At 47.7% G+C, this 27,622-nt stretch overlaps 1 protein-coding gene across 1 annotated transcript in view; it reads left to right on the top strand.

Moving 5' to 3' along the window:
* The first annotated feature begins 3,680 nt into the window (after window positions 1-3,680).
* Window positions 3,681-27,622, top strand: part of TSPAN9 (tetraspanin 9) — a 183,358-nt gene continuing 159,416 nt past the window's right edge. The window contains exon 1 of the mRNA XM_039869133.1: window positions 3,681-3,791. The gene's annotated coding sequence lies outside the window, so the exon portion shown is untranslated. The remainder of the gene's footprint in view (window positions 3,792-27,622) is intronic.

Genomic DNA, 27,622 nt, shown 5'->3' with positions numbered 1-27,622 from the left:
TGATGCGTTTTTGTAAATCAAGTTTTGTTGGAACACAGTCATGTTCATTTATTTATGTATTGTCTGTGGCTTTTGTGCTACAGTGGCAGAGTTGAGATAGTTGTGTCAGAGACTGCAAAACCTAAAATATTTAGTATCCCCCACCCCTGGGCCACAGACCCGTTCTGGTCCATGGCCTATTAAGAATTGGGCTGCAGAGCAGTTGTTGAACAGCAGGCGAGTGAGCTAAGCTTCCTCTGTATTTGCAGCTGCTCCCCAGTGCTAGCATCACCACCTCAGTTCTACCTCAGATCATCAGGCATTAAATTATCATAGAAACACAGGTCCCTGGTGCCAAAAAGGTTGGGGACTGCTGACCCTTTCAGAACAAGTTTACAGATCTCTGATTTAGTCTCTGTTTTCCAATTGTTTTAGCAACAATTGATAATAGAGTTGCCAGATTTAGCAATTAAAAACACAGGACATTCAGATAAACAAATTTCAGATAAATGAGGAGTATTTTTTTTTCTTTTTTAGAATAAGTAGGTTTCAAACATCACATGCCAACCTTTTAGCAAAGACTTATACAAGACACCTATCGTACCCTCAATCTTGTTTTGAGACCCGCCACATTTTGAGTTTTGAAAGAGAAAGAAATTGAAAGAAGGAGGGGTCCTTGGAATGATCTGCATTCCTTAGGAGAGGGAGCCTGGAAAAGCAGACAATGGTGAGCAGTCTGGGTTTGGGTCTTCTTCTTGGTGCAGCTGGCAGGCTTCAGTGACCAGTAGCCACTTTTCAAAATGAGTAAATGTTGTTGAAGGAGATGGGGTAGGGTAGGAACTGCTCAGTTCTTCACAATGGAAAGTGATTCTTTAAACTAGTAGCTCCACAGTGCATTTAACCGATGGTCTACAAGTCTTCTCACTGTCTGGTTTAATGCCATGACTTTAATCCTGGGTAGATGTGGAAACTACCACTCCTCATTGATAGGCATGGAAGCCGACCTCCTAGTACATTCTGCTTCTCACTCTCCCTTTACATCATCTTGTGTCAAAGGGCTGGTCGAAGTCACTTTAGATGACAGACGCCTCTGAAGTAACTTTGCACGTGTAGCTGATAGAGGCTGGATGGAGTAGCAGTTAAGTGCCCAGGCCCTGCCACCAGACAACCTGGGGTTAGATCCCGGCATAGCTATTTACTGGCTAAATGATCTGGAGGAAATTACCTGATTCTTCTAAGCCTCAATTTCCTCACATGTAAAATGGAGGGCTGATGATAGTAGCTACCTCATGGAATTGTTGTGAGGATCAAACAAATTAGAACATGTAAGGTACTTAGAACTGCGCCTGGCACATAAACATTTAGAAAATGTTAACTGCTCTTCTCTGTTTTAACGAGCGGAAAAGAAACCTATGGCCAAATGTGAAGTGTCCTGAAAACTCGGCCTCCGGCAGTGTGAATTCTCCCCACTAGATGTCACAATTCAGCAGGCACCGTCTATCCCTTAGCTTGACTTGGGGTGGCTTGCTGAAGATTAATTTTTGCTTATTATCATTTTTGATTTGATTTGGTGATTTCAAGGGGATAAACTGACATGCTAGCTTTTGAAGTCTCTGGGGATCCAGAAATTCCAGGAGAATTGCTGACATGCAGGGCTAGAAGGAGCTGTTTGGAGTGCTGTCTTTGTTCATGGTTAACGTGACCTAATAATTTATTGTCCAAACCAAGATATTTTGAAAATGAAAGGGGGACTATTAATAACTATGCCAGGACAGGAGGAGCGAATGAGATGTACCTGACAACTTATATATAGTCACCCTATCTGTAGGTAGCTTTTTCCTCAGCATTTTCATAATCTCCAGGACACAAGCTCTCTGACATTCCTCAGAAGCCTCCTATAGTAAACTGTGACCTCATGCTTTGGGAGTTCCCACCCTAAGGATATCTTGCTACTTGTCAGGTCATTTATTTCAGTTTTGTCCTCAGTGGACCTGGTGGGTATGTGTCTGCCTCACAGATTGCAAGTCACCTTGGCCTTCTTTATGTTGAATAATTCCATGTCCTGTGAGGCTTTTCTCCATGGTTTTTTTCCTACAGCTGCAACCCCTTTGGAGGCACCAAGTCCTCCATCCCTGGATGTGTTGAAGGAGGTCACTGTGGTCACTTTCTGGGTTATTGCTGTGGTCACTTTCTGGGTTATCCCTTCTAAGGTTTCTTTCATCCCTAAGGCTCACAAGCCTATTATTTCAAATTGGCTTGTCTTCTTTTAAAGGGCAGGAAGAAGCTAATATTTGTTGAGCACTACCTCACATTAAATGTGCTTTTGCCTCCATCATCTTGGTCATCCCATCAACTCAGTGACATTGGTATTATTAAGGTGAAGAGGTCACAGCCCATAAAAGGCAGAGCCAGGATTCAATTCCAAGTCTGTTTGGCTTCAAAGCCCTGTGGTTGCTACCACACCAGGCTGCCTCCCACTGTTTTTACAGTAAGTTTTTACAGTAAGACCACCAGCAGACATCACTAGCAAGTCCCTTTCTTCCTCTGGGTTTCAATGTCTTCTTTTGGAAGTTGGGCAGAGGTGGCAATATATGCTAAAGGGCTGTCAGAGTGACGGGCTGGGTGGGGGCTAGCCTTGGAAGACTTTACAGGGGGCATTGAGCAAGATTTTGAAGGAAGGGAATGGGGAGTCAGGAGATGGATCATTAGGTTAAATCTAATAGACAAAAACAAGACTATGTGTATGAGGGGAAGGAGCTGAAGAGATGAGTGGAAATTGCCAGTCTAATTAGGAGAGGGTTATGAGCCCCTGGTGAGTATAGCCAGGTTTAAAACTTTGTCTCAAATCATATTTAGCATGTGATCGAGCACGTGGGAAGCAGAATACATTTTGATGACAATAATGACAAGGAGGAAAGATGAGTGGCTGTCAGCTGGCACTTCAGAAAAGAGTCCAGGCCTTATGGCTTCAAGAATCGAGGCCTGCCGGGAAAAGCTTATGGGAAGTGCTCTGGTAGAGATGTCTAATTTGAATTTTTCCAGCTTCAATTCAGTTCTTCTGAGCTCACGTGCCCTTTACCAACATTTGGAGGCCTTTAGCTCCTCCTGGCAGTATCTAATACACACCGGCGTCGTCAACATCTCAAATAGTCCGCCCCAAATACCAGGGAAGGATTTCTTAGGTGTGGGGGTGGGGGTGGTGAAGCCAGAGAGCCTGGCCTGAGGGGCAAAGCAGAGATTGTAGTCAGAATGGCCTTTGGGGTGGTGTCGGGCCCTGACCCCTTCCTCCACAACTTCTGGTCGGGGCTGCAGCCCAGGACCTTGGGGGCTGGGAGAAGGCATCGTACTACCGCCTTTCAAGAGCGGCCAATCCAAGAATCAGGGAGAGGAGGAAGGCTTCCGGAGCCTCGGAGGGCGTCCACCGCTGGCCCAGGACGCCCTTGCCCTGTACTGCTCCGGCTTTCCTCCTCGGGTTCCCTCAAGCTATGAAGCAAGGGACCCAGCCAGGGAGTGTAGGAGGCCTCCAGCCCCTTCCCACCCTGGGCCGGGCCTCCGGCTCTGGGCTCCTCTTGCAGCCCTGTCACCCCGCCCCTTGCGCTCGGGCCCCGGCCCTCGCGGCCTCCTCCCGCCCCTGAGGCCTCCCCCCGCCCCCGCGGCCGGCCCCGCCCCGCAGCCTCACTATTCCCGGGCAGGCCCCGCCACCCCACCCCCCCGCGAACTCCGGCCCCGCCCCCCGTTTCCGCTGGCCGCGGCTGTGGCAGCGGCGGTGAGGGAGCGCTAGGGAGCTGGGACCCCGCATTCCTGGGAGCTCGGTGAGTGTGGCCCAGGGCGGGCGCGCGGCGGGCTCTGGAGCCGACAAGCTTGCGGGGCTCGGGAGGGCTGTAGGCGGCCTGGGCGAGCCCTTCACCAGGTCATCAGAGAGGGTGGTGCGCCTTGGGGGCGCCCCGGGGAAGGGGTGTCAGGAAGGCGGCAGTGGGGCGGCATGAGGGAGGGATGAGGTAGGCGCCTTGTGTGGGCCAGGAAGCGGCCCAGGAAGTGAAAGGTGTGTGCGGGGCCCGGGAATAGGGCGAGAGGAGTCTGCAAGGGAGAGGCTCGGAGGAATACCTTTTGGGAACTGGGCTGCGGGAGGGGTTGCACCGCCGGATCCCAGGCGAAGGGATGGGAGGTCTGTAGGGTGCAGCAGAAAAGGAGAGTCCCGGAGCTGTCATGGGTTTCTGACTATGTGGCCCAGTGGACCCCAGTGGCTTGGGGGTAGTCCATGCAGCGCCCCCACGGAGGGCCGGGGGCTAGGGAAGGGCTGCGATATTGCCTGCAGGCCTCCCCTTTCCCCCTCTCCCCGCCCCTGCACCCCTGACCAATCCTTGGGCCACCGCTGGCAGATCGGCACTCATAGTGACAAAGCTTTGGCACACCTCGAGGTCCGAGACGTAGTACATCTGTGCATCTGAGTTTGGGACTTTAAAAAACTTCCTGTGGTTTGGAAAAAAAAGAAAAAAAAAGTCTAAACAAGAAACTGGCTTGTTATGAGAGCAGTATTTGTACTTGGGTATGTCGGAATTGGAGTCTTGGACTGCCTCTCTTTGAAAAAGATATTGGTCTCTTCTCTACCGCTTTCTGCGAAAGTTCGAAGCATTGGGGGTAGTATGAGATCGTCTGGGCTGTGTTGACCTTTCTTCTCCCATCCCAAAAATGGGGATAGGAAGGCAGCTTGCTCACCTCTCTTTGGTTCAGAGAACCTTTTGACCCGCAGCTGTCCCCTTCTCTGATTCAGGTATTTCCTCCTCCAGGAGGCTTTCCTGGACTAGTAGAGAAAGCCGAGGACTCCTGCTCTGATACCTGTATACCAGCCACTTTTCCTCTCTCTACTAAAAATAGCCATAGAGAATGTTTTGTATTTTCTGCTATAAAAATGTGCAGTCAGCTTGTCATCATAAGTAATGGGGAGAGGAGGAGAGGTATTATGGATAATTTCAAACAATGGACTGGACAAATTATTTATATTTAGCTAAGGAATGCAGCCAGGGAGGCAGACATTCACAGGGCTTCCTACCCTCCGCCTGGTTCTGGTGTGGCTGATGCAGCTGGGCTGTGGGTTGGGGGTGAGGGAGGGAAGAGGATAGGGGTGGATAAAACTTGAAGGGCAGTTCAGTTCTGCACTCACTCACTGAAGACCTGCTGTGTGCAAGGCCCTGAATAGCTGAGAGGACCAGAATGGCGTGGGATTATTTTTTGGTCTGAATTAATCAGATTTTAATCTTCTTTAAATCTATGAACTGATATTTAATATTAATAACAATAACTAGTGTTTATAAAATAATTTATAGTTGGCCAAGTGCTTTCTCTGCACATTATCTGCATAGAATTTTATTTGATTCACATATAACCTTGTAAAGTATGTTTTTAATTGCCTTCTTATAGGTTGGGAAAATGAAGCTCAGAGAGAATAAATTACTTCTCTGAAGTCACAGAACTCATTAAGAGGAAGAAGCAGAACTTGAACTTGGGGCCTCTGACTCCTCACGCTTTTCCTATTACGCTTTGTTGCCACTTGCCATTTTTCTCTATTGAGCCTGAGGACCTTAGCCTTAACACCACCCCTGTGTGCAACACTGAGCAAATTACCTCCCCTTTCCAACTTTGAAGGGTTATTGGATTAAAATATTTCTAGAACTCTTTCAGCATCAGATAATTAGCAGTTTAAGATCATATTGGCAGCCAATTAATCAATAAGTGTGCTTTATTTTTAAAAATCTTTAATTGTGGTAAAAAAACATAAAATTTACCATTTTAACTATTTTTAAATGTACAGTTCACATTGTGCAACAGATCTCCAGAATTTTTTCATCTGCACAACGGAAACTATACACCCATTAAACAGTATCTTCCCATTTCTTCCTCCCCGAGCCCTTGGCAACCTCCATTCTACTTAGTGTGCTTTATTAAGCTCCTACTCTGTGCTTAATAAATATTATCTTTGAGGCATTAGTAAGGAGAAGCAGCTCAGCTTACGTGGGAAGCCTCTGGGCCAGGGGTAGCTGGCCCGAGTGCTGTTCCTCATCCCTGGGTCTCTAACTCCAGCCCTGGCTGGTATTGTTAAGTGAATGAGTGAGTGAGTGAGGCCTTGGAAGTGCCTTCACCTCTTTTAGCCTTAACTTCCTGCTTGCAAAATGTGGATAACGGTACCGGGCTCTTAGGTCTGTTGGAGGAGCATTGAGATAATGAATGTGAAGCATGGAGCTTAGGGCCTCATACGTAGCAGGTGTGCAGTGAATGGTGGCTGTTATTTATACTCTAGCTGAGGACACTAGATTAATATGCTCAGAACAATAGAAGACAAGACTTCTTTTCCATCTACCATTAAGGCTCAGGCTATCGTCCCCACTGACTAAGGAAATGGCTCTAATCCAAATGCTTTAGCCTGGCACTTGACATCCTTCTTATCTATTCCCAGCCTACCTATCTAGCCTTATCTCCCACTTTTCTCCCCTCGAGGAACCCTCGGTTCTAGCCAGACTGATCTTCCAAGAGTGCTTTGCTCACTCCTTTGTCCCTTAGTTCATATTGTTCCACTTCCTGGAATGCTCTTCCCCAGTCCTTCCTTACCCTCTTTTAAGACCCTACTCATGTCTGAGCTCTTTCGTGGAACCACCCATCCTAAAAGAACCTCTTTTTCCTTGAAACTCCTCTACCATTTTTTGTCTTCATCTCTCCTGGCTTTTCTATACTGCCTGGGAGTGATTCTTTAGAGAATTTGATGAACACTTAGTGTGTGCGTGTGTGTCATAGTACAAGAATCTGTGCTAAGTTCTGATGATGCAAAAATGAAAAAGGTAAAGGGCCTTGTCTTCATGGGGCTTATAATGCAGTAAAGGGTTAAGAAAGGGGTTAAAAAAAAGACAGTTCAAAGTATTAGGTGAGTGGCCTGTGAGAGGAAAATGTTATGTGAGTTCAAACAGAAGGATAAATTACCCTGATTGTGGAGTAATACTTCATTCATCAGGTGGTGTCTGACTCGGACATTTCAACAGAAGGGAGGAGGGACCAGCCTGAGGAGGGGCACCGAGAAAGTGTTGGGGTATGTGAATAGCTTAGATGGCCAGTGAGTGGGTTGTGTGGAGGGAAGCAGAGAGAGAAAAGGCTGGACAGGGAGACATTGGCTATATTGGGGGTGGCTTCAAATGTCCAGCCAAGGAATTTCATCCACCCATTCATTCATTCATTCATTCAAGAGAAATTAAGTACCTACTATGTGCAGATACAGAGCTGGTGCTGGGGAGACAGCAGTCAACCTTGGGAGGCCCTGGGAACTGGCAGGTTTTTGAGTAGGAGTTGCAGAAGCCAGGCTAGGCTTCAGAAGGGTGATTCAGGGATCTGTGAAGAGGGGAAATCATGGTGGGCAGAATGGCTGGGCAGCTGTGAGGAATGGAGAGGAGGGACTGAATCTGAGACATTTAGAAGGTAGGATTGAGACCATTTGATTGGCTGGGGGTGGTAAGGAAAAGATACAGAGGGATTGAAGTAGATTCTGAGCTGGGTCATTCTGGAGATGCACTGCCGTTTGCTGTTTCCAGTGGGTATCATAGTTTCTCTAACTAGACTGTAAGCCCTTTCGGGGCATAGATTCTAATTGTCTCTTTGTTCTCCTTGGCCCAGTATTCATTACCTAGAAGCACAGTGTGGACTCTTGATGTTCTCAAGAAGTGAATCTCGTCATGGGGATGTAATATATAGCATGGTGACTTAGTTAATAAGACTGTTTTGTATATTTGAAAGTTGCTAAGAGTAGATCTTAAAAGTTCTCACAAGAAAAAATTTTGTAATTATGCATGTATATTGATAGATGTTAACTAGCTTGTGTGGCAGTAGTTTCACAATATATACAAATAATCATTATTTGTACACCTGAAATTAATATAATGTTATATGTAAATTATATCTTAATAAAAATATGGATCCATTTTGCCATCTGGAAAAATAAAGAATATTGCACCTTTTAGAATCCCAAATTTGCATCCACAGTGGTTTTTGTACATGGGCCTGGCTTTCTCCAGAGTCATGTTTCTGCAGAGAGCCAAATGTTTCCTGTGTATATCTTTACACCCCAAGTTAACTAGTCTTTCAACTTCTGCTACAATTTTATCTTTCACTTGATGGCCAATTTCCACCAAGTTTTTATTGCTTCACAACAGTAACCTCCTCCCTTCTGTTGATGTGGCAGAGAGGAAAACAACAAAGTGGCCTGTCCCTTTACATCAGCCTCCTAGAGTATGTGAATCAAACTCATGTCTCAGTAAAGTTACACACTTTTACATATCTTGAAACATCGGGTCACTTGTGAGTGGTCAGAATGATAAATGGATGCCAGGGGTCTACTCCAAGCCTAGGAGTAGATAAATATGTGATTCAGATACTGTTACTTCAATAACTACCCATGGCAGACATCGCTAATCGATCACAGCTGTCTTTCCTGCTGAGCCAGGGCCTGGGTTCTTATAATGCGCTAGGCCCGCACCACCAGCTGAGTGGAATGGGCACAGCATTTGGAACCAGTTTGCCATTTCTGGCCTTCACCTGTTGAATAAATGGGTTCTTGATGGGAGACAGCATTCACCCTAGAGTGGCTTCACAGAGAAGTGATGACCTAATTTTTTATTTCCCTCCGGAATATCCTAGGATCTTCTCTTATCTGTCAGCAGCCAAGGTGTTTGTAGGAATTTAAAGAAAACAGGTCAGTATCGGTCTGGGTCCTTTGTGATGGGGCTTTAGAAAATTTGTGTGTTATAAATTGAAGTCAGAATCTCTCTTGCCCTTTAACTGTGGGTTGGCAGGGAGGATAGCATCTGTGCTGATGTTTTCTCAATGTCTCTTTGCCCTAGCTCTTCTTGACTTATAATTGACAAGCTCCTTAAATTGGACTTTGGGGACCAGGAGTGAGTGACCCCCTCCCCTCTGTTTCTGATTGGAGGCTGGCAGTGTTCTTAATTTCTTTCTTAAAGAGTCACCCTGATTGTAAGGAGGAAGCCAAAGGAAGCAGGAGAGGCTTGGAACTTCCTGCTTCCTGTCTCCGCCCAGCAGGCTTGGGAGCCAGGGTGGAGGACTTCCCACCAGCTGTTCAGAAGAGTCTGTGGAAATTTGGCCAATCCTACCTGTCTGTGTTCCTCTATACTGGCTGCTGCAGGAATGCCCTGGCCCTCTGGCACCCTCTGCTAGGACCTTCACCAGAGTCCTCCTCCGTGTTCCTACGGGCTCCTGGGGTCTTGCTAATAGCTTCTTGTTCCTGGCGCTTGTTCATCCAGGCCCCTGTGGCGCTGAAGCTGGGCCGGAGCTACTTAGGCAGCAGGTGTGGATGGTGCTGATTCAGGTTCCCTGGGGGGTGCTGCTTACAGACCCGAGCCTTTTAATATTCTAATTTATGTGTGTTTTATCCTGTGGCTTCCGCCTGCTGGATGATTTGTAAATCTTTTACCTTCCAAGAACCCAGCAGTGTTGTGGGAGTGGGAAGGGTGGGAAGGATGGTGCTGGCTGTTAGCCTATCTTTCCAAAAAAATTCCCTTCTCTCTGAGTTCCAGCAGAAATTATTTGGTGTCCAAGGAGAGGCCACGAACCTTTGTTGTCATGCCATGTTTCGTATATTGTATTCAGGATGTCAGTGTTCGTATTTAGGCCAGTTTTGGACTCTTTACATACGTCCATAACTAATTTATTTAAAGTGTATTAGATCTTAATTTATATATCATTTAATTTTCATAAGAGTCCTGCAAGGTAGCTACGATTTCTCCCCATTTTACAGAGGCAGCAGCTAAACCAGAGAGTGGGTCAGAGACTTGCTGGATTCAAACCCAGTCTGACTGCCGCCACGCCTGCCCTTCCTGCTGCAGACCTGCGGCTGCCCTCATCAGGTACTGGTCGTCCTCTGCAGGGTCCTCCTTGAGTGGCTGCAGCAGGAGTATGGGGGCTCCCACTTTAAGTCTCCCCCTCCTTGGGGCCTGGGTGGTGTCGGCTTTCATTCTAAATCCTCTGGGATTTGGGGCACTACCTGTGGGTGGACTGTGCACTGCAGCCAGGAACACGGGCCTGGGCTGAGGGAAATCAGGCTGATGAAAATCAGGCCACGGGGAGGGAAGGATCATGAAGTCAAATGATGAGAGCCCTTGCTGCTCAGCATATCATGGCTCCTCATGGCACATCCTGCCCCATGACAGATTCTGGGGGGCCCTGCCAGGCAGAACTTGGTGGGGAGCTTCCCAGGTGGCCTGAAATCATTAGTCATTTAGCTAGATGACTGTCCTCCTTTGTGCATCTGTGTTGAAGCCACAGTGAGGGAGACCTGAGTGGAGGGCTTTCCAGACAGGAAGTGTATCCTCTCCTATGTCTTTGGCCACTTTCTGTCATGCTGCTGAGCCTCTAGAATGATGACCAGCTCCTGGGTGGGAGGTTCTCGTCCTGGTTCCTGATTCTGCCTCTAACAGGCTTGGTGACCTCTGGCAAGTTACTAGCTTTCTTCAGGTCAGCTTCCTTACTTGCAGAAGGGAGGCTGGAGTGATGGATTGCTAAGGTTCCTTCAAACTCTGATAAAGGTGGTTTCTGAGATGGGAAGAAGGTATGTGTCTGGGTTTTGGCTTCTGGGTTTTGGTTTGGGCTTCCCAGATACTTCTTTTTCTTATAATGCCCTCTCTGCCCCTGGTCTAGAGGTGAATGGAGAAGGAAAGAATGAAGTTAATGAGTAAACCTGAGGCCCTGATTTCTAATGGGAGCCGGATGGGGGTAGAGGTTGTTTACAGAGATGGTCGCCTGTCTGGTTAGTGGCAGGGTCTTGCTGCCTGACTTCTGTCCTGTGCTGACGGATCTGCTGATGCTTTCATTTCAAGCACCTCCTGCCCGAGCCTGATGCATTTAGGAGTTAGAAGTGCTGCATAGCTGGACTCCAGCCCAACAAGTTAATAATTTCAACTTCAATTATAGCCACAGTATAATGAAACAAGAGTGTCTGCCTGGGTGAAGTCCAGTTGCCAAACTCTTTCTGTCCTTTCAAACCAAAAACTTAGCCTGAACTGGACTGGGGCTTGAGAAGTGGGCAGAGCCAAAAGGAGCACTTCCGCTGGCGTTTAGTGTCACAGTGTGTGTACTTCAGTCTACATTTGGGAGGCAAATGCAGAGTACTTTGTTTATTATTATCTGTGCTTTTGAGTTTACCACACTCCTTCCTCCCTCTGTCTTCCTTCTCATTCCCCTTATGGTGGCTGGAAATTAATTGTACTTTGAGTATTCACTTACTTTCTGAGAATCTTGTGAACATTTCTACACTCAATGGTCAGCATTTGTTAAAATACCTGACCTTGTGATGGGAACAAGAAAGGATGGGCTTGGAGAACAGTTCAGGGAATCTGAAGAGTCAGGTGGCTCAGTGGATCCCCTAGAATCCCCCCACTAATTGGAGAAGTGTGTGGTCACCACAGGAAGGCTGAGGGCTCCCTGCAGCCTCTGGTGTAGGATCTTGGTGAATTCTGGACCTGGGCCTTAGAAGCTTAGGGCCACAGCTAACCCCCACAGCACCTTTGAGCAAACTTGAAAATTGTCCTTCCTCAGGTTAAAAATAAAAATTAAACTGAATATATTATTGTAAAACCTGAGCAATGGCCAGTTGTGCCTGGGACAGCCTTCTAGAGTCCTGGCAGGCAGGGACCATGGCTGTGTGTTTGCTTGTGCTCACATCCATCTCCCCACCATCATGGGTGCACATGTTGCTGGCAGCACACACATCTATGCTTCTCCCACTCCCGGTGCGGGAAATGTGTCAGGTTCAGATTTGAGGAGAAGGTCTGGGGATGGGAATAGGCCTCTGAGAACAGTGGAGGGAAGCAATCTCAGAGGATGCTCAGAACAAGGTTGGGACAGGGTGTGGCCATGCACGAGGGAGAGGGAGAGAAGGGAGAGAAAGGAGAGAAGGGAGAGAAGGGAGAGAAGGGAGAGAAGGAAGAGGAGGGAGAAGAGGGAGAGAGAGGGAGAGAATATGAATGTGTGTACTTGCCCTAGCTTGTGCATGGCTGGGTGTACCCACATAGATTTGTGTGGGAGGGAGTTCTGCATTGTTCTGAGACTCAGCTGGGGAGCCCACCTGAGTCCTTTCGATAGGTTAATATATATCTATGACATGAACGCCCCCTCCTTGGAGGGAGTGTAAGACTCGAACACAGTACCTGGAAGCCCTGCTTGAGCCCTCTCGCCTAGCTGCCCACCACAGTGTGGAGACTGAGGCTCAGGGGCCTGACACTCTCCACCAAGCCCTGAGGTAGTGGTACCAGGGACAGAGGGAGCAGATTCTGCCTCAGCAAGTCCCTAGCCTGTACTTGGGCCAAGCCTTATAGAAGGGCTCAGAGGGGCAGAGTGATGGCTGGGTTTGAATGGGGGTGTGTGTTTTGGGGTGTGCGAACATGTAGAATGACGTGTTTTGTTTTAGAGAAAGTGAGGTAGAGGTCTGGGCTTGCAATTTTCCACTTGTCTTAATCCTGAGAGATTCTAAACAGCTTTGTTTAAAAACTGGACATGCAGATTATAGAGACCTGAGTGAGGAAGAGCTGTTAGGTCCCCCAGGAAGGCAATTAGGTTTGAAGCCAGAGTCTGGATCTGTATACAGTGTGTGAGACCTGGAAGGTGGGGAGGGGGAGTGCTGAGAGCATCCCCGAGTCTCCCTAATTTAGCAGCCATTGCAAATCGGCTCCCACTTGCTTGCTGCTGGAGATGGGCAGGGTGGGGATGAAGCCCCAGTCCAGGGTTATCACCCACCATCCAGGCTGCGGACAGCAAAGAGGGTTGAAACTACCTGTCTGGGCGCTGCCCCTCTCCCACTGTTAGATGGAGAAGCTGGAGATAGTGGTGGCCAGTTGGCTGGTGTCTGTGAAGGTCTCTTTTGAGAGGCAGTCAGTACCTGGAGTGAAGGGAGAATAATTCAGGACACCCTCTAGTCAAGGGCAGGGCTGGGTGGACCTTTCTCTGAGGACCTGTGGAGGAACACAGGGATGATGGGGCTGGGCCTTAAGGGACAGGTAGATTTAGAGAGGCAAAGATAGGGGCTCACTGAGTGGTTGCAGTGGGGATGACAAGCTTGGAGGTCTGGGAAGAGATAGGTGTGGACCAGGTAGTTGGACTGGAGATGACTCAGGGGAGGGACATCTTGAATGCCATCCAGAGGAGACTCGGATTTTAAGAGGCTAGCAGTGGGAGCTAGTGTTGGTCCCCGAACAGGGGAATGGCAGGATGAAAAGGGATGTTTTAGGAAAAATTAGCTTGTAGCAGAATTCAAAGTAAATTTTTTAAAGTACCTTTGTTGTTGCAAAAAATAATATAAACTCATTAGAATGTGCAAATACGATATAAGTCGTAGAAAAGGAAAACCTCCTATAATCCTGCCCTACAGAGATAATTACTGTTAATACTTTGGTTTGTATTCTTTTCAGGTAATTTTATGATAGACTAACATCCAGCTGTCTACCTATTTCTTATCAACTTCTATAAATAGAATTGTATTATATTTACTGTTTGGCAACTTCTTTAGCCATTTTTCCACATCAACGTGTATAGAATGACCTCATTCTTCTGAATAGCTGCATAGACTTGTTGGATGAGTTTTATATCAATTATCTATTGCTACATAAGCACCCTGAAATTTAGTAGATTAACACAACAACCATTTTATTTGCTCACAGTTCTGTGGGTTAGCCCTTTGGACTGGGCTCAGCTGGTCCCCTTATGAATGTGGTGGCAGTCAGGTGGTGGTTCTGCAGGGCCTGGATGGTCCAAGAGAGCCTCTCTCATGTCTGGTGATTGGTACGGCTCTCAGCTGGGCCTCTCTTCTCCCATGTGGTTTCTCATTCTCGAGGAAGCGAGCCTTTTAGGTGAAAACTGCATCTCCAAGACCTCTTGAGATCTAGGCTCTGACATCTTACAGTGTAATATTTATCTGTTGTTTGGTCAGAGCAAGTCACAGGACCAGCTGGAACTCCAGGGTTGAGGGGAAAGACTACACTCTTGGTGGGAGGACTGGCAGAGTCACACCAATGACATACATGTTCAGGGGTTGGAGGGTACAGATGCTTTCAGAAGAAGAGAATTAGCATATTTGAGACCTTTGGAAGACAGCACAGGCCCCTTCCCTTCCCAGCCCACTCTTTTCCCCAGATGGGTCAACCAGGGCAATTGGCAAGGGCAGGACATATAATCTTCCTATTGGGTCAGAGATGGTATTTGAAGAGGATTCTGTATGCTTGTGTGGGTACATAGGGCTTGTGCTGGCAGGGCTTGGGTGGGTAGTCTAGGATTTGGGCATCATAGTAGACAGCTTCTTCTGCTGGGGCTACTGGAGCTGTAGAAGTGGAGCTGGAGCCTTCCAGCCCTTTGCCAGGAGCCTGGCTGCTCAGTACCTCCCTCTAATTTTCATGGCATCTTTGAAGAATGTGAGTCAGTGAGTGACAGGTCTTTAAGAAAGCCAGCTGGCCACTCCAGATCCAGACCTTTGCTGTGAATTTATTCATTCGCCCGCCAAATACTGCACCTACTCTGCTTCAGACTTTCTCTCCATCCCATCGTAACTTCAGATGTGAAATAAGATGACCCAGGCCTGTATAATCCTCAGGCTTCACTTTTCCTTCTCAGGAAACTCACAGTGAACTTAACATTTTGACTTCCCACAATGTATTCATTTTATAGGTTTCTTATTACCTGCCTTGGTAGCTCCATCTCCTATGAAATCACAAGTGGTGGGGAGGCAGAAGGAAACAGGCAGGGAAGAGTCAGCTCCGGGTCATTAATGAATCCCCAACCCTGGTTGAGAGGAGGCTGCAGTGGAGCTGCTGGTAGAGAAGTCCACCCAGCGTTAATCATTCGTCAAACTTACCTCTCCCTGGAGATCTCAGGCCAGACTTGATGAAATACACTTTCCTAGCACAACAAGGTTCTCTCGCCTGTCATCTGCTTGGTGGTTTGGGCATTCATCAAATAAGAACAAAGGCTGAGTGGGCTTTTGCATTTGAAAACCCCTTGGCATTTTATTTTCTCCCTGCTCTATCTCAGCATCTCTTAGAAAAGAAATGTTTTGTGGCTGAAAGTTTCGCTCTTTGTGAAGCAGTGCAGTCCACACTGCATGGCTCAGCCTCTTGGCTGTTCTCCTCCTCGACTGTGCTGGGGGAGAACTGACCCAGCGTAGCAAGAGGACTTGGTGAGGACTGTGGGTGGGAAGGAGCTGTGCTACACTTGGGAGCTACCCTGATGCATCTGGGTGACCTCAGGGGCCAGCATTGTGCTACCAGTTGCAGAGTTAATGATATCTGATCAGCCTAGGGGCTTAATGTGTACCAGTGCTTAGTGTTGATGAAAATGCGCACAGCTGACTCTGTAAACCTTTGAGAAATCTGGCATCACAAGCAAGACAAGAAACCTTGGCAATTCCTTTTGGCCAAAGAATTGGAAAAACTGGATGGAGGCCCTTAGCCTGCTCCAAGTTTGCCAGTTTGAGGCGTATAGGAAGTAAATTCCCTATAAATGAGACCGAAGAGGCCCCTATCTGATTCCAAACTTTTCTGCCCAGCCTCCATCCCCCCATTTCTGGGTCTCTGTGGCTGTGAGGATGGATTCACACTTCGGCGTTCACAGTATCAGTTCATCAACAAGGAATTATTGAGCCCTTTGATTCTTTAAGGGTCTGAGGCATCTTTTGGGCCAGGTGCTCAGTGTGGGAAGAGAGCTTCAGCCGATGTGGGACAGGTGAATCCCCAACCCTTTCTGTTCCCGGCTACCAACTGTCTTCTCTGTTTTGTGTGGTTCTCCCACTGTCCCCCAGGTCTCAGTCCTGCAGCATCCATGGCACTAGGTGTGGATTCTGAAGGCCAAGTAGGAAGGGATGAGATTGTTTGTAGATGCAGCCAGAGCCCTTTCTGTTGGACTCAAAAGAGATGCCTGCCTTGATCTGGCGGAATTCTGACTGCCTTTTAGTCACACTCAATTTGGCATAAAAATGATGTTACCTCAGTTTCATTCTCCACCTTCCTCACTGCTTATCCAAATGACTCTGTCATTTTACAAGTTTGTGTGTCCCTGTAGGATAAGGATGACTATTTACTGGGAGGACTCAGTGGACAATGCCTTGGGCTCTGAGGACTGTTTTTTAAAAAAAACAGCAGCAGCCGCATCTCTGGAATATATGTGTGGCTTCCCCAAGGGGCCAACCTCTACCTGCTAATGCAGGAGTTAGAAATGGGTGCTCGTTCCCCACCGCCACCGCGCCCAGGGCTGAGTGAACTGCTGGATGTTTTGAGCCTGCTCTTGGCCTGGACACCGCGGGCTGGAGGTCAGGCGAGGTGGGCCTCACCCTCCGCAGGGCTGTATTCCGACTTTCCGGTTGGGTCTGATGCACCTGGAAAAGCAGAGTCCCCGCTCTGGAGGACCTGGGGCAGGCATATTTTCTGCTCTTCTGGGGATATTTTTGGTGCTGCTGGCATTTGGGATGCTAATACTGATTACAGGACCCGCTTATGCCAACAGGGGCTGCCAGCTACAGTCCCCACTGCCCCAGCAGTGTGATCCCTGAAGTCCTTTTTGGCTTATGGAATTGTCTCCAGTTCTGGGGGATGGGTTGGCAGCCTGGTTTCCTTGGTCCTCATTGCAGCTGGCTCTGGTGGTGCTGTGCCCATCCGCATAGGTGGAGGGACTTGACCGTGTCTTTGTGAGCCGGGATGGGGGAGGGTGGTGGGCTTATGAAAGTGAGCTCCACCTTGACCCTGAGGTGAAGGAGAAGGTGGAAGATGATCCTTCAGACTGTAGATCCTTTCTCCTTTAGACTCCCATCCCCATCCCCTTTCCCCTAGCACTTGCCAGTTATTACCAAAATATCCTTACAGGCATTCATAGAAAGGATGGTGCAGCTTTAAAGAAGACACTATCTATTTTGTGGTGGTGGTGGTTTTAAATCAAGTATCCTTAACCCAGTCTTGGTTCATGTCATACATAGATGCAGCCACATCCTAAACCCAGTGGTGCAGGCCATGGACTGGTAGTGGTCCATGGCCTGTTAGGAACCAGGCCACACGGCAGGAGGTGAGTGGCAGAGGGGTGAGCTAAACTTCATCTGTATTTGCAGCTGCTCCCTGGCGCTAGCATCACCGCCTCAGCTCCACCTCAGATCATCAGATTCTCACAGGAGCATCGGTCCCTGGAGCCAAAAAGGTTGGGACCGCTGGTGTATGGAATTGGTTTGTGGGCCTTTAGTGTTTCTGAGACCTGGCAGCCATAGCATCCTGCCCACTCCTCAGGATTCCAAGCAACGTTCATGCTGCTAGAGAACTAACAACACACTCAGGACATGTACAGGCCTTACGGCTGTCTCAGATAGGCAGGGACATTTCTAATGGCTCACCTCAGTCTCTGTTTCTTTATTCCTTCTCTGAAGAGCAGAGGCCTTGGTTTTCCTCTCTATTGATGCTTTGCCTGTTTTTGCATTGCCTACCACCTGGTGGGCACTCAAATATTTTTTGAATGAATGAATACTGCATTTGTGATATAAAAATAAACATGTCCCCTAATCTAGCCATTTCCTTTGGACACTTTGAGTACTTGCTTGATTTAAAGCCATTCATCTTCATAACCATAGAGGTTTGAAATGTCTCTGGGGAGGAGGCAGGACTCCTTTTAAGGCAAGAGCTCCTTATTAAAGAGGTCTGTAGCTCTGGGAGGGAGCCTTAGGCTGCCTTTCTCAAGGAGGTAGAGAGGAAGTTGTAGGGAAGAGGAGGCCACGGCTCGGAAGTTTCACAACTGAGGAAACTGAGGCTGGTTATCTCAGGAGCTCCAGGCAGTTGAGCAGAGGAGCCTAGAGCCAGATGTTCTGATCCCAAGCCTGGATTTTATCTCTTCTTTTCCCCCAGAGCTACGCCTGCTCCATCTTCCTCATTCACCCAGGGGCACCTCAGAGTTCTCAGCTTTGTAGGAGAACATGCACCCAAAATGGCCAAATCCGTGAGGACTTGAGAGAGGCACGTGTGGGTTTATTTTGGGTTTGGTGGGCCAGGCTCAGATCTCTCTGGCATTCCAGCCTGCTGGCCTCTCAGAATCGACCAGAATGGAAGGATGATAAAAATCAAGGCTCCAGGAATAGCCCAAGAATTTGCTCATTCTTAACCCCTGTAAAGAGGTGCCACTCAACCTAGAGCCTGCAATGAATCTGAGTTTGAGGGAGGGTGCCCGCCTTGGGAAGGGGGAGAAGGAGAGTTAAGACAATCTCCTCTTTCTCCCCTGGGGAGGATGGGGTGGTAAGCACAGTGCATGGCTCAGTGCCAATTTGATAAGAGAGTAGGACTTAGAGGCCAGGGGACTGTCCCTCCCCACCAGTCCATCCCTGCCTCTTAGGGTAACTCCCAGTGGCTAGGTTGGTGGGCCAGGCTCTCTGTATCTGTCTCATTTGTTACCTGTCAGACCTAGGTAGTCTCAGGACAGCTCTGGCCATCGGTCCTTGGGGAGCTTAATCTCTTCCTCCCTTCCCCAGAGTCAAGCCCAGAGTCACTTTTGGTCAGTGCACGTGAAGGAGACACGTACGGAGCATCTGCTGAACAGAAGTTCAGGAGCTCAGTGGCGCCAGGAATCTGCCATTGCTCTGGAGGAACGAGTGGATATGTAGAGATAAGCATGTATGGATATTCATAGACTCACTAACATCGTCCAGAGGAGCCCACAGTGCTGGGGCAGTGGGGACTGTAGCTGGCAGAGGGGTCAGTGGAAAGAGCAGTCCACTGGGAGTCAGGACATCTAATTGGTCCTGGGCCAGTCATATCAGGTCTCTGGTCCTTAACTTTTTTCACCTGTGAACTGAAGAGTGTGATCTCTGAAGTCCTTTCTGGCTTAAGAGTTACCTGATTCCAGGAACAATATTTTCAGATGGGTCGGATTGTTTTTGTTGCCTTGTTTGTTCCAAATGGGGTCCAAGGGTGGACATCTCAGCTGGGTCATCCCCATGGAGGTAGGCTGAGGGCTCAGATGTCAAGCAAGGCCTCAAACCTCTCTTCTGTTCTCTGGACCCTCCTACTTAGAACTGCAAAGTCTGACTTTAGGTTCAAAAAGCAGTTGCCCTTGGCCTGTAGGATGAGGTCCAAGCGACTGAGTGAGGAATGCAAAGCTTGCTGTGAACTGGTACTTGCCCTGTTGAGCCTCATTACTTCCCACTTAGAGCCACTTTGTCCCTTTAACTTCTGTAATGCCAAGTTACCTGTGGCTCCTCCTCCCTCTGCCCACCATGCAGGTTCTAGTTTCTCAATGCCTATCTTATCCTGCTTTGTTTTACCTCTTATCTGTATTGTCTTAGCAAATTCGAAAGTTTTTGTCTTCAAGTATTTTTCTGTTCCCATTTCTCTCCTCTCTTTCTAGAACTCCAGTTACAAGTATATTAGACTGTTGATATTGTCATATAGTTTGCTGATGCTCCGTTAATTTTTTTCAGTCTTTTTTTCTTTCTGTGTTTTATTTTGGAGAGTTTCTGTTGTTGTGTCTGCAAATACAATGATCTTTTCTCTTGCAGTGTCTAATCTGATGTTAATTAATCTCATTCAGTGTGTTTTTTTATGTCAGATATTGTATTTTTTTATCTCTAGAAGTACCATTTGAAATTTTTATATCTTTCATTTCTCTCATTATTTTTATGTTTTCCTCTACATTCTTGTGCATGTGGAACATACTTATAATAGCTGTTTTTCATCTTTGTCTATTAGTTTCACCATCTCTTTCATTTTTGGGTCTATTTTATTGACTGAGTTTTCTCCTGGTTATGGGTCATATTTTTCTGCTTCTTTGAATGCCTGCTAATTTTTGATTGAAAGCCAGACGTTGTGAATTTAATGTTGCTGGATTTTGTATTATTTCTTTAAATAGTATTGGACTTGATCCTGGCATGCATTTAAATTGCTTAGGATCAGTTTAATACTTTTGAGGCTTGCTTTTAAGCTTTGCTAGGGTGGATCCAGCCTTTAGTCTGGGCTAATTTAGCTTCACTACTAAAGCATCACCCTTCTGAAGATTCTGTCCAGTGCCCTGTGTATTATGAGGTCTCTCCACTCTCGCAGGTGGGAATGTGAACTCTTTCCGGCTCTGTGTGAGTTCCACAAATTGTTCGGCTTGTTGCTTTCCATTGGTTCTTTCTCAGTCTTGTGGAGCTTCACCCCGCATATCTGCAGATCAGCCAGAGAGTCAAGGGGACTCTTCTGCAGGTCTCTAGAGCACTCTCTGTGCAGGCCCCTTATCTCCAGTATTCTTCCATTAAAATTCTAGCTCCGTGAACTCGAATTTCTGTTTCCTCAACGTGGTGGGACCAGTGGGCTCCATTTGGATTCCTCCTCTTATGCTGCTGTGCGGAAGCTGCCTCTAGGCCTTAAGCAGGGCAGTCACAGGACTCTCTCTTATGTCCCTTTCTCTCAGGGAGTATAGCTGTGTGCTGCCCATTGTCTAACATCTGAAGTAGTTGTTTCATGTATTCTGTCCAGTGTTTTGGCTATTTAAACGGGGAGGGTAATTCCAGTTCCCATGGCCATAAGCAGAAGTCTCGCAATCTTGGAAGACCAACCTCAGGCATCATCCTTCTCATCGCAGGAGTCATCTCTAGTCAGCCTCCTACAAGACCCCATAAGCAGCATGTTCCTTTCCTCATAGTTTTATCTGTTTTGTTTTTTAAAAATCTCTCCGAGTAGGCTGTCTTCCTGAGCACAAAGATGCTATGGCATTTTTCTTTTTTTCCTTATTTAAATTGATTAGGGTGACATTGGATAATAAAATTATATAGGTTTCAAGTGTACAGTTCTATAACACGATCTGTATATTGCGTTGTGCGTTCACCACCTAAAGTCAGATCTCCTTCTGTCACCATATATTTGACCCCCTTTACTCTTTTCTACCTCTCCTCCTCCCTGCTTTTCCTCTGGTAAGCACTAAACTGTTGTCTGTCTATGAGTTTTTGTTTGTTTGTCTCGTTTGTTGCTTTCAGTTTTATATCCCACATAGTATCCCTTGTACCCAGCTTAGTGCGTGGCGTATAGTAGGCAGCTCATGTTTATCAACTAAATGAATCAACTGAAGAGAATGTAAGCTAACCATACCATGTGGTTGCTAAGAAGAACAGTATCACTCTGGGTATGGAGCTCAGTTCCCAGACTAGACTTTTTGTGCTCTATGTAGCTCATACTACATCTGCAGGATTGGGCTTTGTTAATTCTGATTGAGACACTGGAAAATCTGAATTTATCTGGAGGAGGGTCACTAAGATGGTAGAAACTATACCACATGGGAATTGGATGAAAGATTTGGGAATATTCATTTTGTCTGAAAATCTTTTTATGAAGTGTTATGGGGGAGAGGGTTACAATAATGGTTTTCTAATATGTGAAGGATTGATCTGGAAGAGGAGAGATTAAATGTATCCTCTGGCTTCAGAAGGCCAAACCTAGGACCTATGGGTCAGGGATTCCAGGAGATAAGATTTGGGTCCAGTTCCAGGAAGAACTTTCTCACAGCAGAGCCATCCAGCAGAGGAATGGTAGCCTACCTTGGGAGGTAGTGAGCCCCCATCACTGCTGGAGTTTAAGCAAAAACTGGTATTTATTGATCAGGAATTTTGTGTTTGGGGTTGTAAGGTTAGATATATTGTGTGAGAGACTCTCTAAGATACATTTCTCCTCAGTGATTCTAAATCTTTCTTCTCCCTCTGAGACCCATGATTCATCCCTCCTTGCAACTCTCCATCCCCAACCTACACACACATACACACACACACATATTCTGAAAACACACCTGGAATGTGCTCCCGACTTGTTTTGTGTAATTCCTTACACCCTTTCATCCTTTCTTGAAGTGGATTTCTTCTTGGGCCTTGCATGCTAGCTGCCCAATGTCTGTGCTTGTCTCCATCATTCTGACTTCAGCTTGACTGATACCCCATTGATCTGGGCTGGCTCCTTATGTCAGTACCTTGTCCAATTGTCTCCTGTGTCAGGATGAACAGTGCCTTTGAGACAGTGGATGACTGGTTAGCCCATTGTTTTCCTACCTCCCGCCTGCCCCCAAAGCAAAGTCTGGCAGCCTTGCTGCAGCCACTCTCAGCACTCATGCACATAGCTCTAAACAGACACTGCTGCTCTTGATATGTTGTTCATTGGCTTATTAAGTCTCATGTCTCTTTCTCTGTTGGGCCTCTCTCCTCCCTGGGCTGGAATCTCCCAAGGAGCTGTCACCCCACTGGGCCTAGGACAGTACAGTGTCCACTCTGGAGGCTCATTTAGGTTTGGTCCTGGCAGAGGCCTTGAGAGAATCTTCAAGCACCTGCCTTTTCCCATTTTTAAGAAGGCTTCCAGAGAGCTCCAAATAAGATTCCACCCTAGGAAGGGTGTGTGTGTGTGCAGCTCAGTGGAGGAAGGTGGAGGGGGCAACACAGAAGGGGTTATAAGCCAGCGGACCATCTTCTGCTTCCCTAAAGCTATTGCCCAACCTTGCTGTGAGAGGAGCCTTTGTCAGGTAACTTAAAATCTCAGTAGTCTGCTAGGGGTATCTGAGGTGGCTTCTTGGTTCCTCATTGTTGCTGAAGCAGCCTTTGGGCTCGGGGGTTAAGTCACAGCTGGGTGGCCTCTGGGGCCAGGGCTTTGCAGAAAGGAGGACTGAGATGAGAGCTTCCAGCAGCTGAGTGCCCTGGCTTTATCCCAGGGGCCTCGAGCTCCTGAGAACTTTTCTCCTGATGTGCTTTTCCTCTCTCCTTCAGCTAGCCGAGCCGGGCACTGTCATGAATGTGGAGGAGCACTCTTGGGGACTCGGGGTTCTCTGGTCCTCTTAGCCTTGTCCACTAGAGCCTTGTCCACAATTTTGACATGGGCAAAGCCTGAGTTTCTTCCTTTGCAAAATGTGAAGGAGCTGGGGGAAGGGCTCTTTTGCAGGGTATCCTTTAGTGTCTGAGGCGCCTGACTTCCCAGAGCAGAGTTCACTGTCCTAAACACTATAGACTTAGCCTCTTCCTCAGCAAAATCTCGGGACCCTTAGCAAATGAGAGTCCTTTCTCCCATAGGAGGAAAGGGAATGTTATTTGGAAACTGATATACCTGGAGGGTTGGAGCCTGACTGCATTTGGCTCAACTTCGCACCGGAACGGGTGCTCCAGAGAGAAGGGGCATCGCTCTCTGTATGCACTCGGTCCATCCTGCATCAGGATGGTGTCTGGTGCAAAGCAGGGATGCAATAGATATTTGATGGCTGAATGAAAGCATCCTAGAGAAGAGAGTGCCAACATCCATGTGGCCAGGACTGTGTACCACTCAACCTGTCCCCTTCCATTTTACAGGTGAGAAAGACGAGTTTCAGCAGGGAAGCAGTGTGCTCAAGCCACTTGTAGATAGGAAACCTAAGTGCTTTGTCTCCTAGTTTCCTGCTTGTTGCATTGGACGGGGGCCAAGACAATAATAAAAGCAATGATATAATTACAGCTAATATCGATGGAGTCCATTCTGTTATGATCTACAGTATTTTGGCCTAATTCTTGAAATGCACTCACTGAAGAGGTTTCCTGAACTTGTTCTCTGGTCCCCAGGGCTTTCTTTACCAATTCCATAGCATCTGCCTTAGAATACACTTGCCCTTTATGTGAAGATAATGAAAATATATGTTTTTGTCAGTCTTATCCAGTCTTGTGTCAGTCTTGTCGTTGTTGTCTGCAATAGAACTAATATTTTATTCACGATTTTTATATTGGTGACCTTTCTATTCTCAATGTGATTGTCAGTTTGGGATTTGCTCATTTATGCTTTTGCAGACATTTATTGAGTACCTATTGTGTGCATGCAGGTTATTGGCAGCAGGGATTCAGTGGGGAATAGCACTGGACGTGTCTGCCCATCAGAGGGCTTCAAACCTGACTCAGCTAGCTCCTCAAGGCAGGAAATGTGTCTGTGTACATCCCATTCTGTGGTATCCTCTTAGCACTCAGGGCCCTGGGACTGAAAGTTGGCCTGGGGATGCTGCTGGAGAAATAGATTTGGGGTCTTTAATTTCCATAGGGCTCCCCACTATGAAAGCACCAAAGCATATTACCAGACATTGTCTTACTGTCCTTTTCTCCTGATAATGAGCTTGAGAAGTAGCTAGAATGAGGATTTCTTTTTTTTTTCAGAGGAGGCCACTGAGCCACAAAGAACTGACAACTTGTGAGTAGCTCTTAGGACTTGCATTTCTCATCTTAGCCTCAGCTCGATTCACCCGAAGTGTCCTGAGACTCATTTGTTCCACAAATATTTTAGGGGCTCCTCTGGGCCAGGTACTATTCAGGCTCTGGGAATGTGGGAGTGAAGAAAAATTCCTGTCCTCAAGAACTTATATTTTGGTGGGGGAGACAGACAATAAATAAATAATTAAAATTTGTAGTATATCAGACGGTGACAGGTGCTATAGAGAAGTGGAAGAGAGCAGGGGGCGGGAGGACAGGGCAGGGGTCGGAGATTATGGTTTAAACAGGATACTTCGGGAAGGTTTCAGTAGAGATGGAAGAAGCTGGTGGAGGGAACACTGTGGATATCTGTGGGAGGTGCATCCCAGGGCAGAGGGAACAGGACGTGCAAAGGCCCTGAGGGAGGAGCATGTAGGCTTGCTCAAGCCTAGTATAGCTGGAGTGAAATGAGCAAGGGGAAGGTGATGGAATTCGGATCATATAGGGCCTTGAAGACTATTTTGAGAGCTTTGGCTTTTATGGTGGAAGAAGTGGGAGCCCCTGGAGGAATTTGACCAATGAGAGACAGACCTGCCTTCCATTTCAAAAGGATCGCTGTGGCCCCTAGGTAGAGAATTGACTGAGAGTAGGTAGCAGCAACAGCGATGATAATAACTTATTTGTCAGGAGCTTATTATGTGCCAGGCACAGGGCACACCCCTCATGTGCATGCCCTAGCGAATCCTCCAGACATCTTTATCTCCATCTTACTTAGGAGGAAGCAGAGACTTGGCTGGTAGAGCCAGCTGTCAGCTTATGTCAGTCCGATTCCAAAGTTTGTGCTCTCGACTATTGTCCAGTTTTCAGGGACAAAGGGCGAGATCATTTAGGATGGTATTGAGCAAATGTCTGGGTGTGACAGTCAGGCTGATCCTGTGCCCGTTCTTTGGCTACTCTCAGGTGTTCAGCTGGCCACCCAGAAGAGGGGTGAGGGGCAGGCTTTCTCCTTTAACTGGTTGGTTTGGTGCAGGGAGGGGCAAATTGCTTCCAGATGAGGGAAGGCTGCTTGGGAAGTGCAATTTGTGCCCTTTCTCCAGACAGCAGTCTCCCTGGGCCCGCAAAGACCCTGTGTCTTTGACTTTGGCATATTAGACATGCTCTGTTACTTAGAGACCTGGACTTTGTGCTTCTGACTGAGGCCCATTGCCCTGAGGTGGCAGCAGGAGACCACTGCAGATGGTCTTCCCCTCCTTGGAGACAGAACTTCCCTCTCTTTCTGAGTGAAGTCTGGCCCAGAATGCCCTGTATTTTATCTACCCTTTCTTCCAAGTAGCTTGGATCACTTTCAGAATGTCACTTCCATAATCCTCGTATTTATCGCTCCCCAAGGAAGAAAGGAGGATTTTTCCTTGTCTTTAAGAAACCTGCTGCAGGGTAAAAGACTGGGGTCAGAAAGTGAGACAAGGCTGGAGTGAGGGAGGGAACCCAGAGGCCCAGGCCTGGGTGCAGCTCTCCTTGAGTGGGGCCGGGAGGGGAGAGGTGAAGAGGTGGGACACTGGGGCTGCTGGATTAGTGTTTACCACACGCTGTGGTGTCTGGATCTGTGGGAGGTGAAGGGGTGGTACCCCCTGCCCTTACTGGGAGCTGTCTCAAGTTGCTGATGTGGCCCTGGTGATCCACATCACACACACACACACACATACACACACACTTCGTGTTCACGTACACTCTTATGTTCTTACACAGCTTGCTCACACATACTTGCATCCTCACTCCCACACATGCACACAAAATGCATACTCTCTCTTGCTTGTTCACACTTTCCTGTTTCCACACCTGCTTGCTTACATACATACTCACTCACCTCTACCCTCCCCCTCACATATGCACATTCACCATTGCATATATACTCACTCTTACACACAGACTTAATCATATGCTGTTCACACTCATATTCTCACACATGCGCATGCTTGCTCATGTGCTTGCCTAGTTCACCCACGCACACACTCTTCTACACCCACAGTGCGGTGTGTCTGGGCTGCATGTGTCAGAGATGGCATTCCCAGCCGGCAGTTGCCTTGGCATGAGTTTGTGACAGCATTGCAGTCTCCACAGCACCAGCCTTCAGCCTATCCCGCCCCATACCTCAGCTTACCCCTCCTGTATAGTAAAGAAGAGTGAGAACTTGGAGAGGCTGACAACACACAAGCGGTTCAAGTTCTGAGAGCCACAGAATAGGAGGTGTTGTATCTGTGAAATGTGAAATGAACAAAGAAGGGACCCGGTGATGGGAAGCAGGGAGATTCCTAAAAAGAGAAAAGGCAGCATCTCTGGCTGGGCTACTTGGCTGCATTGTGCCAGCCTGGGCCCTGGTTCTGGGAGCTAGAGCTCAGTGCAGTCCCCTGACCTTGAACATAAACCATCAGCAGAGCCACACCTTGGCAGGGCCTTGAAAAGGAGTATGCATTGTTCAACAGCAGTGTGTAAAAGGGCCATTTTGGGAAGGAAAGGCTCCTTCTTGGCTGCTCAGATTGCAGTGGGTTACCAGCCACAGAAGCCAAGCAAACAGGCCCTGACTTTATTTCTGTTTCAGAAACCTCACTGCCACTGCTGAAGCCACCACTACTGAGCAGGAGATCATATATCGGGGCTGTGGGAATCCAATTAGACTTGAGCTGCCAGCCACCTCCTTCCAGGGGTGGGGAAAGGAGGCGCTGAGGGGCGGAGGTGCTATCTGGAAAGCTGCCTCCATATATTTGAGTTAGAATGGTAGAGGGGCCAGACTGTTATTCATCCTTGGCTGTTTCTTCTTACCCTGAAATTCAGCAAGTGAAAATCTGTTTGGAAACCTGAGGTTAGCCTGGCAGAACTGTAAGGGGTGGGAGGTGGTCTGGAGACATGAATTGTATTTTCAGTGTTTTGGCTGATGGAGCCTTTATTTCCAGTCTCAGCCTGAGGTCTTTCTGAGTTTAAAGCTCTGGCTTTCACGGGGGGTTGGGGGGTGGGGAGTTAGGGGGGAAGAGGAGGAGGCTCAAGTGCAGAGGACTTCCTTGCCCCAGCCCATCCCCCAGATCCCAGGTGCCCTTTATCTGGGGGCCTCTGCATGCTTGATGTTAGTTAGGTCTGGTTTCCCGTTTAGGGCACTGGCTTCATGGTAGCCTCTGCCCTGTGGGGCTGTCAGATTGCTCCAGGGACCCTTAGATCATATCCAGAGCCAGCCTTCTGCCTCCGTGTCCTCATTCTTCATGCTTAGATTCATTGTATTTTGTTGATTTGTTTATTACCTTGCTCTAGAGAAGATGATTAAAACAAACCCAGATACCTGGTAATATCACTGGTGCCACTTGGGCAAGGATTCGTTTGTTCCTGGCTTCAGTTTCACCTATCATTTAGGATTCTTGTCTGCAGCCAGCAGATTGACGGACTGTGACCCATCCT

Source organism: Pteropus medius, unplaced genomic scaffold (assembly GCF_902729225.1).
Source record: "Pteropus medius unplaced genomic scaffold, Ma_sr-lr_union100, whole genome shotgun sequence".
Taxonomy (NCBI): domain Eukaryota; kingdom Metazoa; phylum Chordata; class Mammalia; order Chiroptera; family Pteropodidae; genus Pteropus; species Pteropus medius.
The sequence above is the reverse complement of the archived record's forward strand: the minus strand, read 5'-3'. Positions and strand labels throughout refer to the sequence as shown.